The following is a 10,881-nucleotide window of genomic DNA, read 5'->3' as shown; positions in this document are numbered from 1 at the left end:
GCCAGCAGGGGGTCACCCCCCAAGGGGTCCCAGACTTTGAGAGGGCACAGGCCGGGCCCCCCCCCCCCCCCCCCCCCCCGAGTGCACAAATAACTAGTTCTATATAATAAAGTGGTAATATGAAAATTGACGGTCATGCCCTAGAACAAGATGGCTGCCCCCATGTTGTCACAAGATGGCTGCCACAATATGGCCAGCAGGGGAGGCAGTTGGGGGTGAAAAGGCCAACAGGGGAGGGCAGTTGGGGGTGAATAGGCCAGCAGGGGAGGGCAGTTGGGGGGGACCAGGCCAGCAGGAGAGGGCAGTTGGGGGTCACCAGGACTGCAGGGGAGTGCATTTGGGGGCTATTGGGCCATCAGGGGAACAATTAGGCATCGATCAGGCTGGCAGGGGAATTGTTTTGGGGTGATCAGGCTGGCAGGTGGAAGTGATTAGGGGCAATCTGGCAGGCAAGTGAGTAATTAGGAGCCTGCAGTCCCAGATTGTGTGAGGGATGTCCAATTGCCGGTTTAGGCTGATGGATCGGGCCTAAACTGGCAGTTGGACATCCTCTGAGGGGTCTCAGATTGGAGGTGGGTGCAGGCTGGGCTGAGGGACACCCCCACCCCATGCACAAATTTTGTGCACCGGGCCTCTAGTATGAAATAATAAAAAATACATACATTGGTCTCTGCGCTCTTCCTGACAGCGTGTTCCTAAACTCTTGTAGATTCCTAGGTGATCAGATCAGGAGGAGTGTCTTTGCTTTATTGAGGTGACTCTGGGTGGGCTTTTGTATGCCTCCTAGGATAGGAGTTGGTCACCAGAAAGACAAAGTCATGATCAAAAGTTTAGGATTTTCAGCCCTATTCCTCATCCTCAAAAAGGGGGGAGAGGGTGGAAATGGAGTTTATGATTGATCATGCCTAAGTGAGGAAGCTCCCATAATATCTCAATGGTATAGAATTTTTAGAGCTTCTAGATTATTGAACACATCCACATACTAGGTTGGTGACACACCCCAAACCCACAGGGACAAAATCTCCTGCACTCATGACCTTCCCAGACTCACCCTATGTACCTCTTCCTGCTGTTTATCTGTGCCTTTTGTCACATTCTTTAATAAACTGGGAAGCATAAGTGTTTGCTGAGTTTGTAAGCTGTTCTAGCAAAATATCAAATCCAAGGGGAAGAAGTCACAGGAACCTCCCATTTGTAACAATTTGGACAGAAGTATGTAACCTGGTGACCCAGTTCTTGCATGTTTTGGAACTGAGCCCTTAATTAGTGAGATTTGATGCTATCTTCAGGTAGACAGTATCTGAAGGTTATAGGGACACCCAGCTGGTGTGGGAAAATCCCCCAAACACTTGGTGACCAGAAGTTTCAGAAGTGAAGTGTTTTGTGTGAAAGTAAATGAAAAAGAAAAATGAAGAAAAGTGTAGGTTTTTACAGTGTAACATATTAAGATGTGATGATATTAAATCCTATTCTGACTCAAGTTTCATTCAGAAAATTAGAAAAAATTTCTGTTCTCTGGTTGTCAGAGAAGAATATCGAAGGAGTGGAAAGAATGTCATGGAGACAGAGGAGACTAAAATCAGCTTTTATACTTCCTCTACAGGTAACATGATGGCAAGAATCCCTATGATGTAATTCACAGTAGTCATTTGTCATGCAAAACAGATTCATCCTCAACCTTTCATCAATTCTAAACACTTGGACTTTGAGCAGGTTCCATCATCCCTGTAGCCTGAAATTCTTCATCTGTGCCCTGAGGAAATGTTATTTTGTGCTAGGATCAAATAGGAAATGCCTTACATTTCTGGTTAGATGCTTTACATTAAATAAATATTAGCTTCCTACTTTTCTTCTACAAATGTCTTTAGACAAAAGCTATATGGCATGTTTCTGAGCCTCTTCATGCGGGGGAGAGGTTTGTTGTTTCAAAATCAGAGTGATTTTGTGTCAAGCAGAGACATACAGTAAGTATGTCATTTCTTCTCTCTCTTGACATTTCATAGCATAGTGAGGAATGTGAGTGATAGTGAATGAAGTGACATGTTAAGGCTCCTCTGAAGAGAAAAGATCTATTTGAAATTCCAGGTGCAACTCGGCAGTTGCTGGGCACAGACAGATCAGAATGCATCGAGCAACTCCCACTGAATTCCAAAATATCCAAGATCCATTGAGCCATCAAGTATATTTGCAAATATATTTTCACTTTACTTTTTTTGAATCAAAGGTAACTTTAAAAAATTTAGCTAAGTAGTGTGAGTTAATTTACACTTATATTATCAAAATGCCATTTTGCAAGCACTTTAAACCATTTTGAGTTTTTCTAATATGTTTAAAAGCCTTGAACAAAAGTGTGTTTTATATTTAGAGAAAAATGGATTACATGTATTAACAAAAAAAGAACAATCCCCCAGGCACTCAATTCTTGTAAAACATTTACAGTGGTTCTTTCTCAGTGGCAAGTGGGGTAAAATTTGACCCTTCTGCAAAGTTAAATACATACCCCTTCCTTCAGAATACAAAACGAAATATTTTCTCCTTCATTATTTTCCCCTAAGCATAAAAAGAGGGTTTAAATAGGAAAGTGAGTAGGATCTTACATAGGAAGTGTTTAGTGTTCAGACTGTAGGGCAATATGATCCTTAATGGCTAGTTTTTAAAAGATAATTTTATTGATTTCAGAGAGGCAGGGAGAGGGAGAGAGAAATAGAAACATCAATGCTGATAGAGAATCATTGATGGGCTGCCTCCTGTATGTCCCACACTGGGGCTCAAGCCTACAACCTGGGCATGTGCCCCAACTGAAAATCGAACCATGATCTCTTGGTTCAGAGATCAACATTCAACCACTGAACCACTGTGGCCAGGCTTTAATAGCCATTTATAAGCTTCCCATCACAGAAGGACAAAGACCAGGAAAAACTTGAGGGACAGAAGGAATCAGACCATATAAGGAATGAAAACTGTCCTGATGACACTTGATTCGCATTCCCATTTCACCACCTCAGCTCCCAGACCCACTGACCGCAAAAGCTTCCTGCCAGTGACTGTGCATAAGGATGAAACTCCAGCTCCGGGACCCCATGCCCCCTTGGCTAGGTGCTGTGCAGCCCTTCCCTTTGGGTATCCTATCTCCCAGCCTCTTCCCTTAAATAAAGTCAATTTTCTTAAATCACCATCTGAGATGGCTATTTATCCTGCCCACATACCCCTTCCATTCAGAAAAATAGCAAAGTCTATACATTAAAAAGAAAAGTGTGGGCATAAAGTATTCAAAAGTTCAGAGGGTTCTCTGCACCATTAGTAAAATGCTTTCTTGTGGAATGTTTCCATAACCCCTTACAGGTCCTGCAGGTCTAGACAGGGGTGTATCAGAAGTCTACCCCAGCCCAGAATCAAAGGGCACACTCTGTAGATCTACATAAGTTGCAAAATGTCATGTTACTTTATTCTTTAATACTTCAGAGTGATTTTCCTGGAACTAAAATATTAATTTTCTTATATAAAACCAATGGTTATTGAAATCCAGAAATTACCCCTTACAGGTCCTGCAGGTCTAGACAGGGGTGTATCAGAAGTCTACCCCAGCCCAGAATCAAAGGGCACACTCTGTAGATCTACATAAGTTGCAAAATGTCATGTTACTTTATTCTTTAATACTTCAGAGTGATTTTCCTGGAACTAAAATATTAATTTTCTTATATAAAACCAATGGTTATTAAAATCCAGAAATTCACATAGAAAGAATAACATTATCTAATCTCCAGACTTATTTTGATTTTATTAATTGTCCCAATTTTGTGCTTTATAGCTAAAGAAGATCCCAATTAATGTGTTGCACTGACTTGTAATATCTCATTAGCCTCTTTTAGTCAGAACATTCCCTCATCTATCTTGGCTATCTTGCCATTAATATTGATGAACATACCATTTATATTTTAAAAATTTCCCCCGTTGTGTTTTTCTTCTAATTTCTTGATGTTCAGTTTTGGGTAAGAATTTTCGTGGTAATATTGAGGACTTGCTGTTGGCTCTGCTGTTGGTTCTTTTCATTTCATTATATGAGGAGCCACATGATGCAGACTTGACCCAGTTCTGGAGCTGTTAGCTTTGAGCCCTGGTTTCAGTGGTTTGTGCCAGGTTTAAATTCTATAAATTTTCAATTTCTCTGTTTGCAATTACAAGTAATTTGTAAGATGACACTATCAGACCACACAAATATCTTTTTACTTCTCAAAATTTCACACCCAAATCTAGCATTCATTGATGGTACTTATTTGAATTATTATTATGACTAGTGGCTCAGTGCACGAAATTCATGCACATTAAAATGGAATTAATTAGAGGATATATTTTAATATTGCTATTTGCCCTTTCTCTATAATAGAAGTGTCAGAGATTAAAGAAAATTAGTAAAATGTATATGAAAATCTTCCTCCTGTCAGAGTCTGGGACACACCGCGGGACCCAGAGTCAAGTCCCCACCCACCCACATGCACCTTGAATTTGCGTGAGACCCAGACCCAGACCTGGCCAGCCCCTCCCCCATTGGGTGAGATCCAGACATGGCCAGCACCACCCCCATCAAGCTGCACTGGGCGGGGAGCATGGCATGAAGTCTCTTATCAAGCACCACCAAGCAGGGAGAGCACCCTCAGGTCCCTGCTGATCGTTCGTTATGGCTCCTTACGGGAACCCCACCTCCACTTTGGGAGTAGCCATCTTGTGTTATGAGAACCCTGCCTCTGCTATGGGCACAGCCATCTTGTGATGGTGTGATGAAGTGAGGGTCAATTTGCATATTACCTCTTTATTATATAGGATAGTTACTAATGGTGATTTTCTAACTCTTTTATTCCACTACTTATAGATTGCATCCTATTAAAACATCTAATAAATGTTCTCTTTTTCCTTGTATTTATCTATTTTAAAGACTTGCTTCAGCTGACCTGTAAGCCCATCTGGCACATCTCTTCCCACTTCCACATTCAATGACTTCAATGGTTTGAATTAGTTCATGGTGGGAGTATTTACACCATGGCAATTGGCAAACATACAAATGAAAACTATTTCCCCTGGAGAGCTGCTTGTTGACATGTCCCTAGTGGTATGCTGGTGAACATTCAAGGTGTGGGTCCAATTCTTTCAACCCACAGTAACAAAGTCACATGTTGGAGGTGAGTTTCCCAAGGTTTGCATGCAGGTGGGTTTACTAGGGAGGGTCCTCAGAAACAGCACCTGTGGGAACTGGGGGAGGAGAATTTGGCTTCCGGGAGAAACTGAACTGCAATGCAGCTGAAACAGGCCTCTGCTGACCCATGGAGAGCCTCAGGAATATGCTCCAAGCCCATCCCAGCTCCACAGTGGAGTGAGGAGAGATGAGCTTCACACCTTCATAGACTAACCATTGAATGCAGAGAGCCCACGGGAAGGAAGCATGTTGGGTGAAATGGTTAACTTCAGCAGAGAGCAGTTCCCAGAGAGCAACTGATGGGTGAGTCATCAGCAGCCCAAACTCACAGCACCTGAGGAAGGAAGCTTTGGTCCAGAAAGATCTGGGTGGGACACTGTGGCATCTACTACTTCCCTGTAACTAGAGTCTAAAGCAGAGTCTAAAGAGTGCAGAGAGCATGTTACCACCATGTGAGTGAACCCAAGCCAGCCTGCTAGAGGATGACAGAAAGACCAAGCAGCCCAGCTGTCCCAGGCCAGGCCATTCTAGACCAGTTGATCCCTACCCTCCCATACATGACAAAGCCCAAAGCCACCTACCCAACCCAATCTGGCTGGAGTGAGCTCAGCTGAGGCCAGAATCCCCCACCCCCAGCTAAATCCTATAGACTCAGTAACAATAATGCATGCTTATCACTTCAAGTCACTGAGTCCTGAGGAATTTTTACACAGCAATAGCTAACTGAGACCAGGTCTGAGATGATCCTGGCTGGATCCTGAGTAGAAGTGAAAGAGAAGGATGCAGCTGTCTAGTTGAACCTCTACAGCCTGCATTTGGGGCTTTTTAGAAAAAGGAATGGACTTGATCCTAAAGGCAATAATTAGCAATGGAAAGTTATGGAGCAAGAGAATATTCCACCCTAAGCCATGCTTTTCTGCATTCAGAGGCTGTTCTAATCAAGACTCCTGAAACAGATCAGCCCAACTCAACCCAGCTAACAATTTAAAAGAGGGAAGAGTAGTTATTTTCAGGATGTGGAACTCACAGAAGCCCATGGAAATGAAATCTGGGCCTGCTAAGAGTCAGAAGACTGTCAATAACAGATGGGCTCTCCTGCATCCATTTCATTTCGCTGCAGGGAAGAAACATCTGCACAGCATATGTTTCAAGGGACCTGGCGTATATGGCATACTGTTCTTAATATGCTTGCTCACCTTCTTGGCGCTATGTGTTTTAACCAAGGTCACCTCTCCAAGAAAGGTTGTTTCCCCAGGTAGGGATTTTTCCCTGAAGTTAGGGAGGGAATAAAAACCCTTACCTAAATGCCTGGCAGATAGTTAATCACTTTAACTATGAACAATCACCCTTAAGCTACATAATCTTTACTCCTTGGAATGGAGATAAGAAACGCCCTAACCTTTGGAATAGAAATTGACAGGAAATCAACTGTTCAAAAATACAACTAAAAGACATAACGGACATCATCCAGAACCACAGGAAGGCTGGCTGAGTGGAAATTCTACAACTAGAAGGAAAGAGAAAAGCACTGAGACTCAGAGGAGGTGCGGAAGTAAAGTGCAGAGGTACGGAGGCGCATGTGGAGAGGGCTGGCGGCTGAGGACACGATTGTCTTTTTCAATAGGGAGGGAGTCTCAGGCTCTGAACTCCAGTTCCGGGTGAGTCTCTAGGGATCCAGACTAATACGGGGAGAAACTGGACTGTCTGGCATCAGTCAGAACTCGAGGGCGGCTTTCTCTCAGAGGTGCTTGCAGCGATTATTGGGACACTGAGACTCGGGGCCCTCTTAGGGTAGAACTGAGTGTCAGCCATAGCTGTTTGCCCCACCCTGTTAATCCCCAGAGACCCCACCCCACCCAAGCTGTGGCAGAGGCTTTTGCATATGAAAGGCCTTGCCCTTTACAATCTGAAAACTACCTAACAAACTGCAGCTGGATCAGAGAGAAACAGAACTTCCAAAAGAAAGCCCAATATTACAACTCGACTGTTGGCCGTAGCTGGAGCGCTGGCAAAATGGTGGTCATGGCGCGACTTTTGAGGCAGGAGCAGCCGGACCTTGTCTTTGATGAAGAAGACCTCCCCTATGAGGAGGAAATTATGCGGAACCAGTTTTCGGTCAAATGCTGGCTCCATTACATTGAGTTCAAGCAGGGTGCCCCGAAGCCCAGGCTCAATCAGTTGTATGAGCGAGCGCTGAAGCTGCTGCCCCGCAGCTACAAACTCTGGTACCGCTACCTGAAAGCACGCAGGGCACAGGTGAAGCATCGCTGTGTGACTGATCCTGCCTATGAAGATGTCAACCACTGCCTTTGTTTTCATGCACAAGATGCCATGTCTATGGCTAGAGTATTGTCAGTTCTTGGTGGACCAGGGCCGTATCACTCACACATGCCGCACTTTCGACCGTGCCCTCTGGGCGCTGCCTAACACACAGCACTCTAGTATTTGGCCTTTGTACTTGCGCTTCCTGCGCTCACACCCACTACGTGAGACAGCTGTGCGGGGCTACCGGCGCTTCCTCAAGCTGAGCCCTGAGAGCTCAGAGGAATACATCGAGTACCTCAAGTCAAGTGACCGGCTGGACGAGGCTGCACAGAGCCTGGCCACGGTGGTGAATGATGAGGGCTTCATCTCCAAGGCTGGCAGGTCCAACTACCAGCTGTGGCACGAGCTCTGTGACCTCATCTCCCAGAACTCGGACAAGGTGCAGTCACTCAACGTGGACACCAAAATCCGAAGGGGCCTTACTCGCTTCACAGACCAGCTGGGCAAGCTCTGGTGTTCACTGGCTGACTACTACATCTGCAGTGGCCATTTTGAGAAGGCTCGGGACGTGTACGAGGAGGCCATCCGTACCGTGATGACCGTGCGGGACTTCACCCAGGTGTTTCACAGCTATGCCCAGTTCGAGGAGAGCATGATTGCAGCAAAGCTGGAGACCACCTCGGAGCTGGGGCGGGAAGAAGAGGATGACGTGGACTTGGAACTGCACCTGGCCCGCTTTGAGCAGCTGATCAGTCGGCGGCCCCTGCTCCTCAACAGCATCTTGCTGCGCCAGAACCCGCACCATGTCCATGAGTGGCACAAGCGTGTGGCCCTGCACCAGGGCCGCCCCCGGGAGATTATCAACACGTACACGGAGGCTGTGCAGACAGTGGGCCCCTTCAAGGCTACGGGAAAACCCCGTACGCTGTGGGTTGCATTTGCCAAGTTTTATGAGGACAACGGGCAGCTGGATGATGCCCGCATCATCCTGGAGAAGGCCACCAAGGTGAGTTTCAAGCAAGTGGATGACCTGGCAAGTGTGTGGTGCGAGTGTGGTGAGCTGGAGCTCCGGCATGAGAATTCCGACCAGGCTTTGCAGCTGCTGAGGAAGGCAACAGCACTGCCTGCCCGCCGGGCAGAGTATTTTGACAGCTCGGAGCCTGTGCAGAACCGTGTGTACAAATCATTAAAGGTGTGGTCCATGCTTGCCAACTTGGAGGAAAGCCTTGGCACCTTTCAGTCTACCAAGGCTGTGTATGACCTATTCTGGACCTGCACATCGCTACCCCCCAGATCGTCATCAACTATGCCATGTTCCTGGAGGAGCACAAGTACTTCGAGGAGAGCTTCAAGGCATACGAGCGTGGCATCTCGCTGTTTAAGCGGCCCAATGTGTCTGACATCTGGAGCACCTATCTGACCAAATTCATCGCCCGCTATGGGGGTCACAAGCTGGAGCAGGCTCGGGACCTCTTTGAGCAGGCGCTGGATGGTTGCCCCCCAAATATGCAAAGACCCTGTACCTGCTGTAGGCACAGCTGGAGGAGGAGTGGGGCCTGGCCCGGCACGCAATGGCCGTGTATGAGCGCGCCACCCAGGCTGTGGAGCCTGCCCAGCAGTACGAGATGTTCAACATCTACATCAAGCAGGCAACAGAGATCTATGGAGTCACCCACACCCGTAGCATCTACCAGAAGGCCATTGAGATGCTGTCGGACGAGCACGCCCGGGAGATGTGCCTGCGGTTTGCGGACATGGAGTGCAAGCTTGGAGAGATTGGCTGCGCCTGGGCCATCTACAGCTTCTGCTCCCAGATCTGTGACCCTCGGACAACTGGGGCCTTCTAGCAAACATGGAAGGACTTCGAGGTACGGCATGGCAACGAAGACACCATCCGGGAGATGCTGCGTATCCGCAGAAGTGTGCAGGCCACTTATAACACACAGGTCAACTTCATGGCCTCGCAGATGCTCAAGGTGTTGGGCAGTGCTACAGGCACTGTGTCTGACCTTGCCCCTGGGCAGAGTGGCATGGATGACATGAAGCTACTAGAGCAACGGGCAGAGTAGCTGGCAGCCAAGGCAGAGCACACCAGCCCCCATGGGCCCAGAGCAAGATCCTGTTCCTGTGGAGCTATGCGTCCCGGGAGGAACTGGCTGAGTTAGCGCAACAGGCCAACCGGAGGAGATCGAGCTGGGGGAGGATGAGGATGAGGACTAGGATGAGATGGACCTGGAGCCCAATGAGGTGCGGCTGCTGTGTTTGGGAGCCTGAAGGAAGACTGATGGCGCACTGCCCACCCCCACCCCACCTCACAATGAAGCCTGTTTGTATGAAAAAAAAAAAAAAAAAAGAAGGCCCAAGGCCCCACAGCAGCTTACATTGCTTCACAGCTGGGCCTCACCTGAGCACCTCCAAACCCCATGTAAAATGCGGGTGACTTGGCCCCAAGCACCCGGACACCTCAGTGGGTCGCCAACCAGCGGCTTCTGAGTGACAAGTGGACGGGGAGCATGCGCAGCGCAGAGCCGCTGGAGGGGGCAGGGTCACGTCCTCTGGCAATAGAGCCAAACATCGCGAGATCTCCTCATGCTACTCAGAAGGGGCGTGCACTTCAGAAGGTACAGTTATTTCTGGAATTTTCCATTTAATATTTTGGGACTCTGTGGCCCGTGGGTAACAAACCGCAGGGGAGGAAACCCCGGATGAGGGAGGACTAGTCAGTTTCCCTAGAGAGGCCTTGGTTTCCCCCAAATGTACGAAAGGGCTTCAGGCCGCTGTCCAAGTACCCTCCCAGCACTCATCTTTTTAACTATTAAAAAAAAAAAAAAAAAGACTTCAGCTCGTTTAACTAGCTCAGGCGCCTTCTGAAGTCGAGTTTTGGAAAAGCCATTATTTTTACAACATAAACGATGACTCACATACCCAGAGGCCACCGAGCCCGGATCATGCTTTCCATGATCAACATGGCTTCGCAGGCATTTCTGCCAAGGGTTATGGATTGATCTCATTTTTAGGTTATAAAAAGCAATCCCGATCTGTTCCCAGGAGAGGGTTTGGCAAGTGGAGCACGTGGGGGGTGGGGGGGAGGATGTCTTGGTAAAGGCTCTCGTCTTTCTAACGTTTCCTCCGCGGAAGGCTCGGTGGGTTTGGTATCAGAGTCCAGGGTTTGCTGCTGCGAGTGGAACGGGAGCTTTGACCATAAGCCTAGCAGGCACTTGGGTTTTTTAGTTTTGCCATTACGAGCCTTTGTTCATAAACCTCTTCAGTACTTGAGGGTGAGGCTTCAGTTGTTGGCGTCGCTTTTTTCCCCAAGTCTGCCCTGGTGCCGCCCTTGTCCATTTCCGGGGACCACGGTGCCATTGGCATCTCCTGCCTCCTTCGAGCAACAAGTGCCCCCTCGAGTCCCCAACTTGTATGAGAACTGG

General features: G+C 47.5%; 1 pseudogene; it reads left to right on the top strand.

The window, feature by feature from the left end:
* The first annotated feature begins 7,201 nt into the window (after window positions 1-7,201).
* On the top strand, window positions 7,202-9,727 carry LOC102239972 (annotated as a pseudogene).
* The last annotated feature ends 1,154 nt before the right edge of the window (window positions 9,728-10,881 follow it).

Source organism: Myotis brandtii, unplaced genomic scaffold (assembly GCF_000412655.1).
Source record: "Myotis brandtii unplaced genomic scaffold, ASM41265v1 scaffold615, whole genome shotgun sequence".
NCBI lineage: Eukaryota > Metazoa > Chordata > Mammalia > Chiroptera > Vespertilionidae > Myotis > Myotis brandtii.
This window is presented reverse-complemented; position numbering and strand designations above follow the sequence as displayed.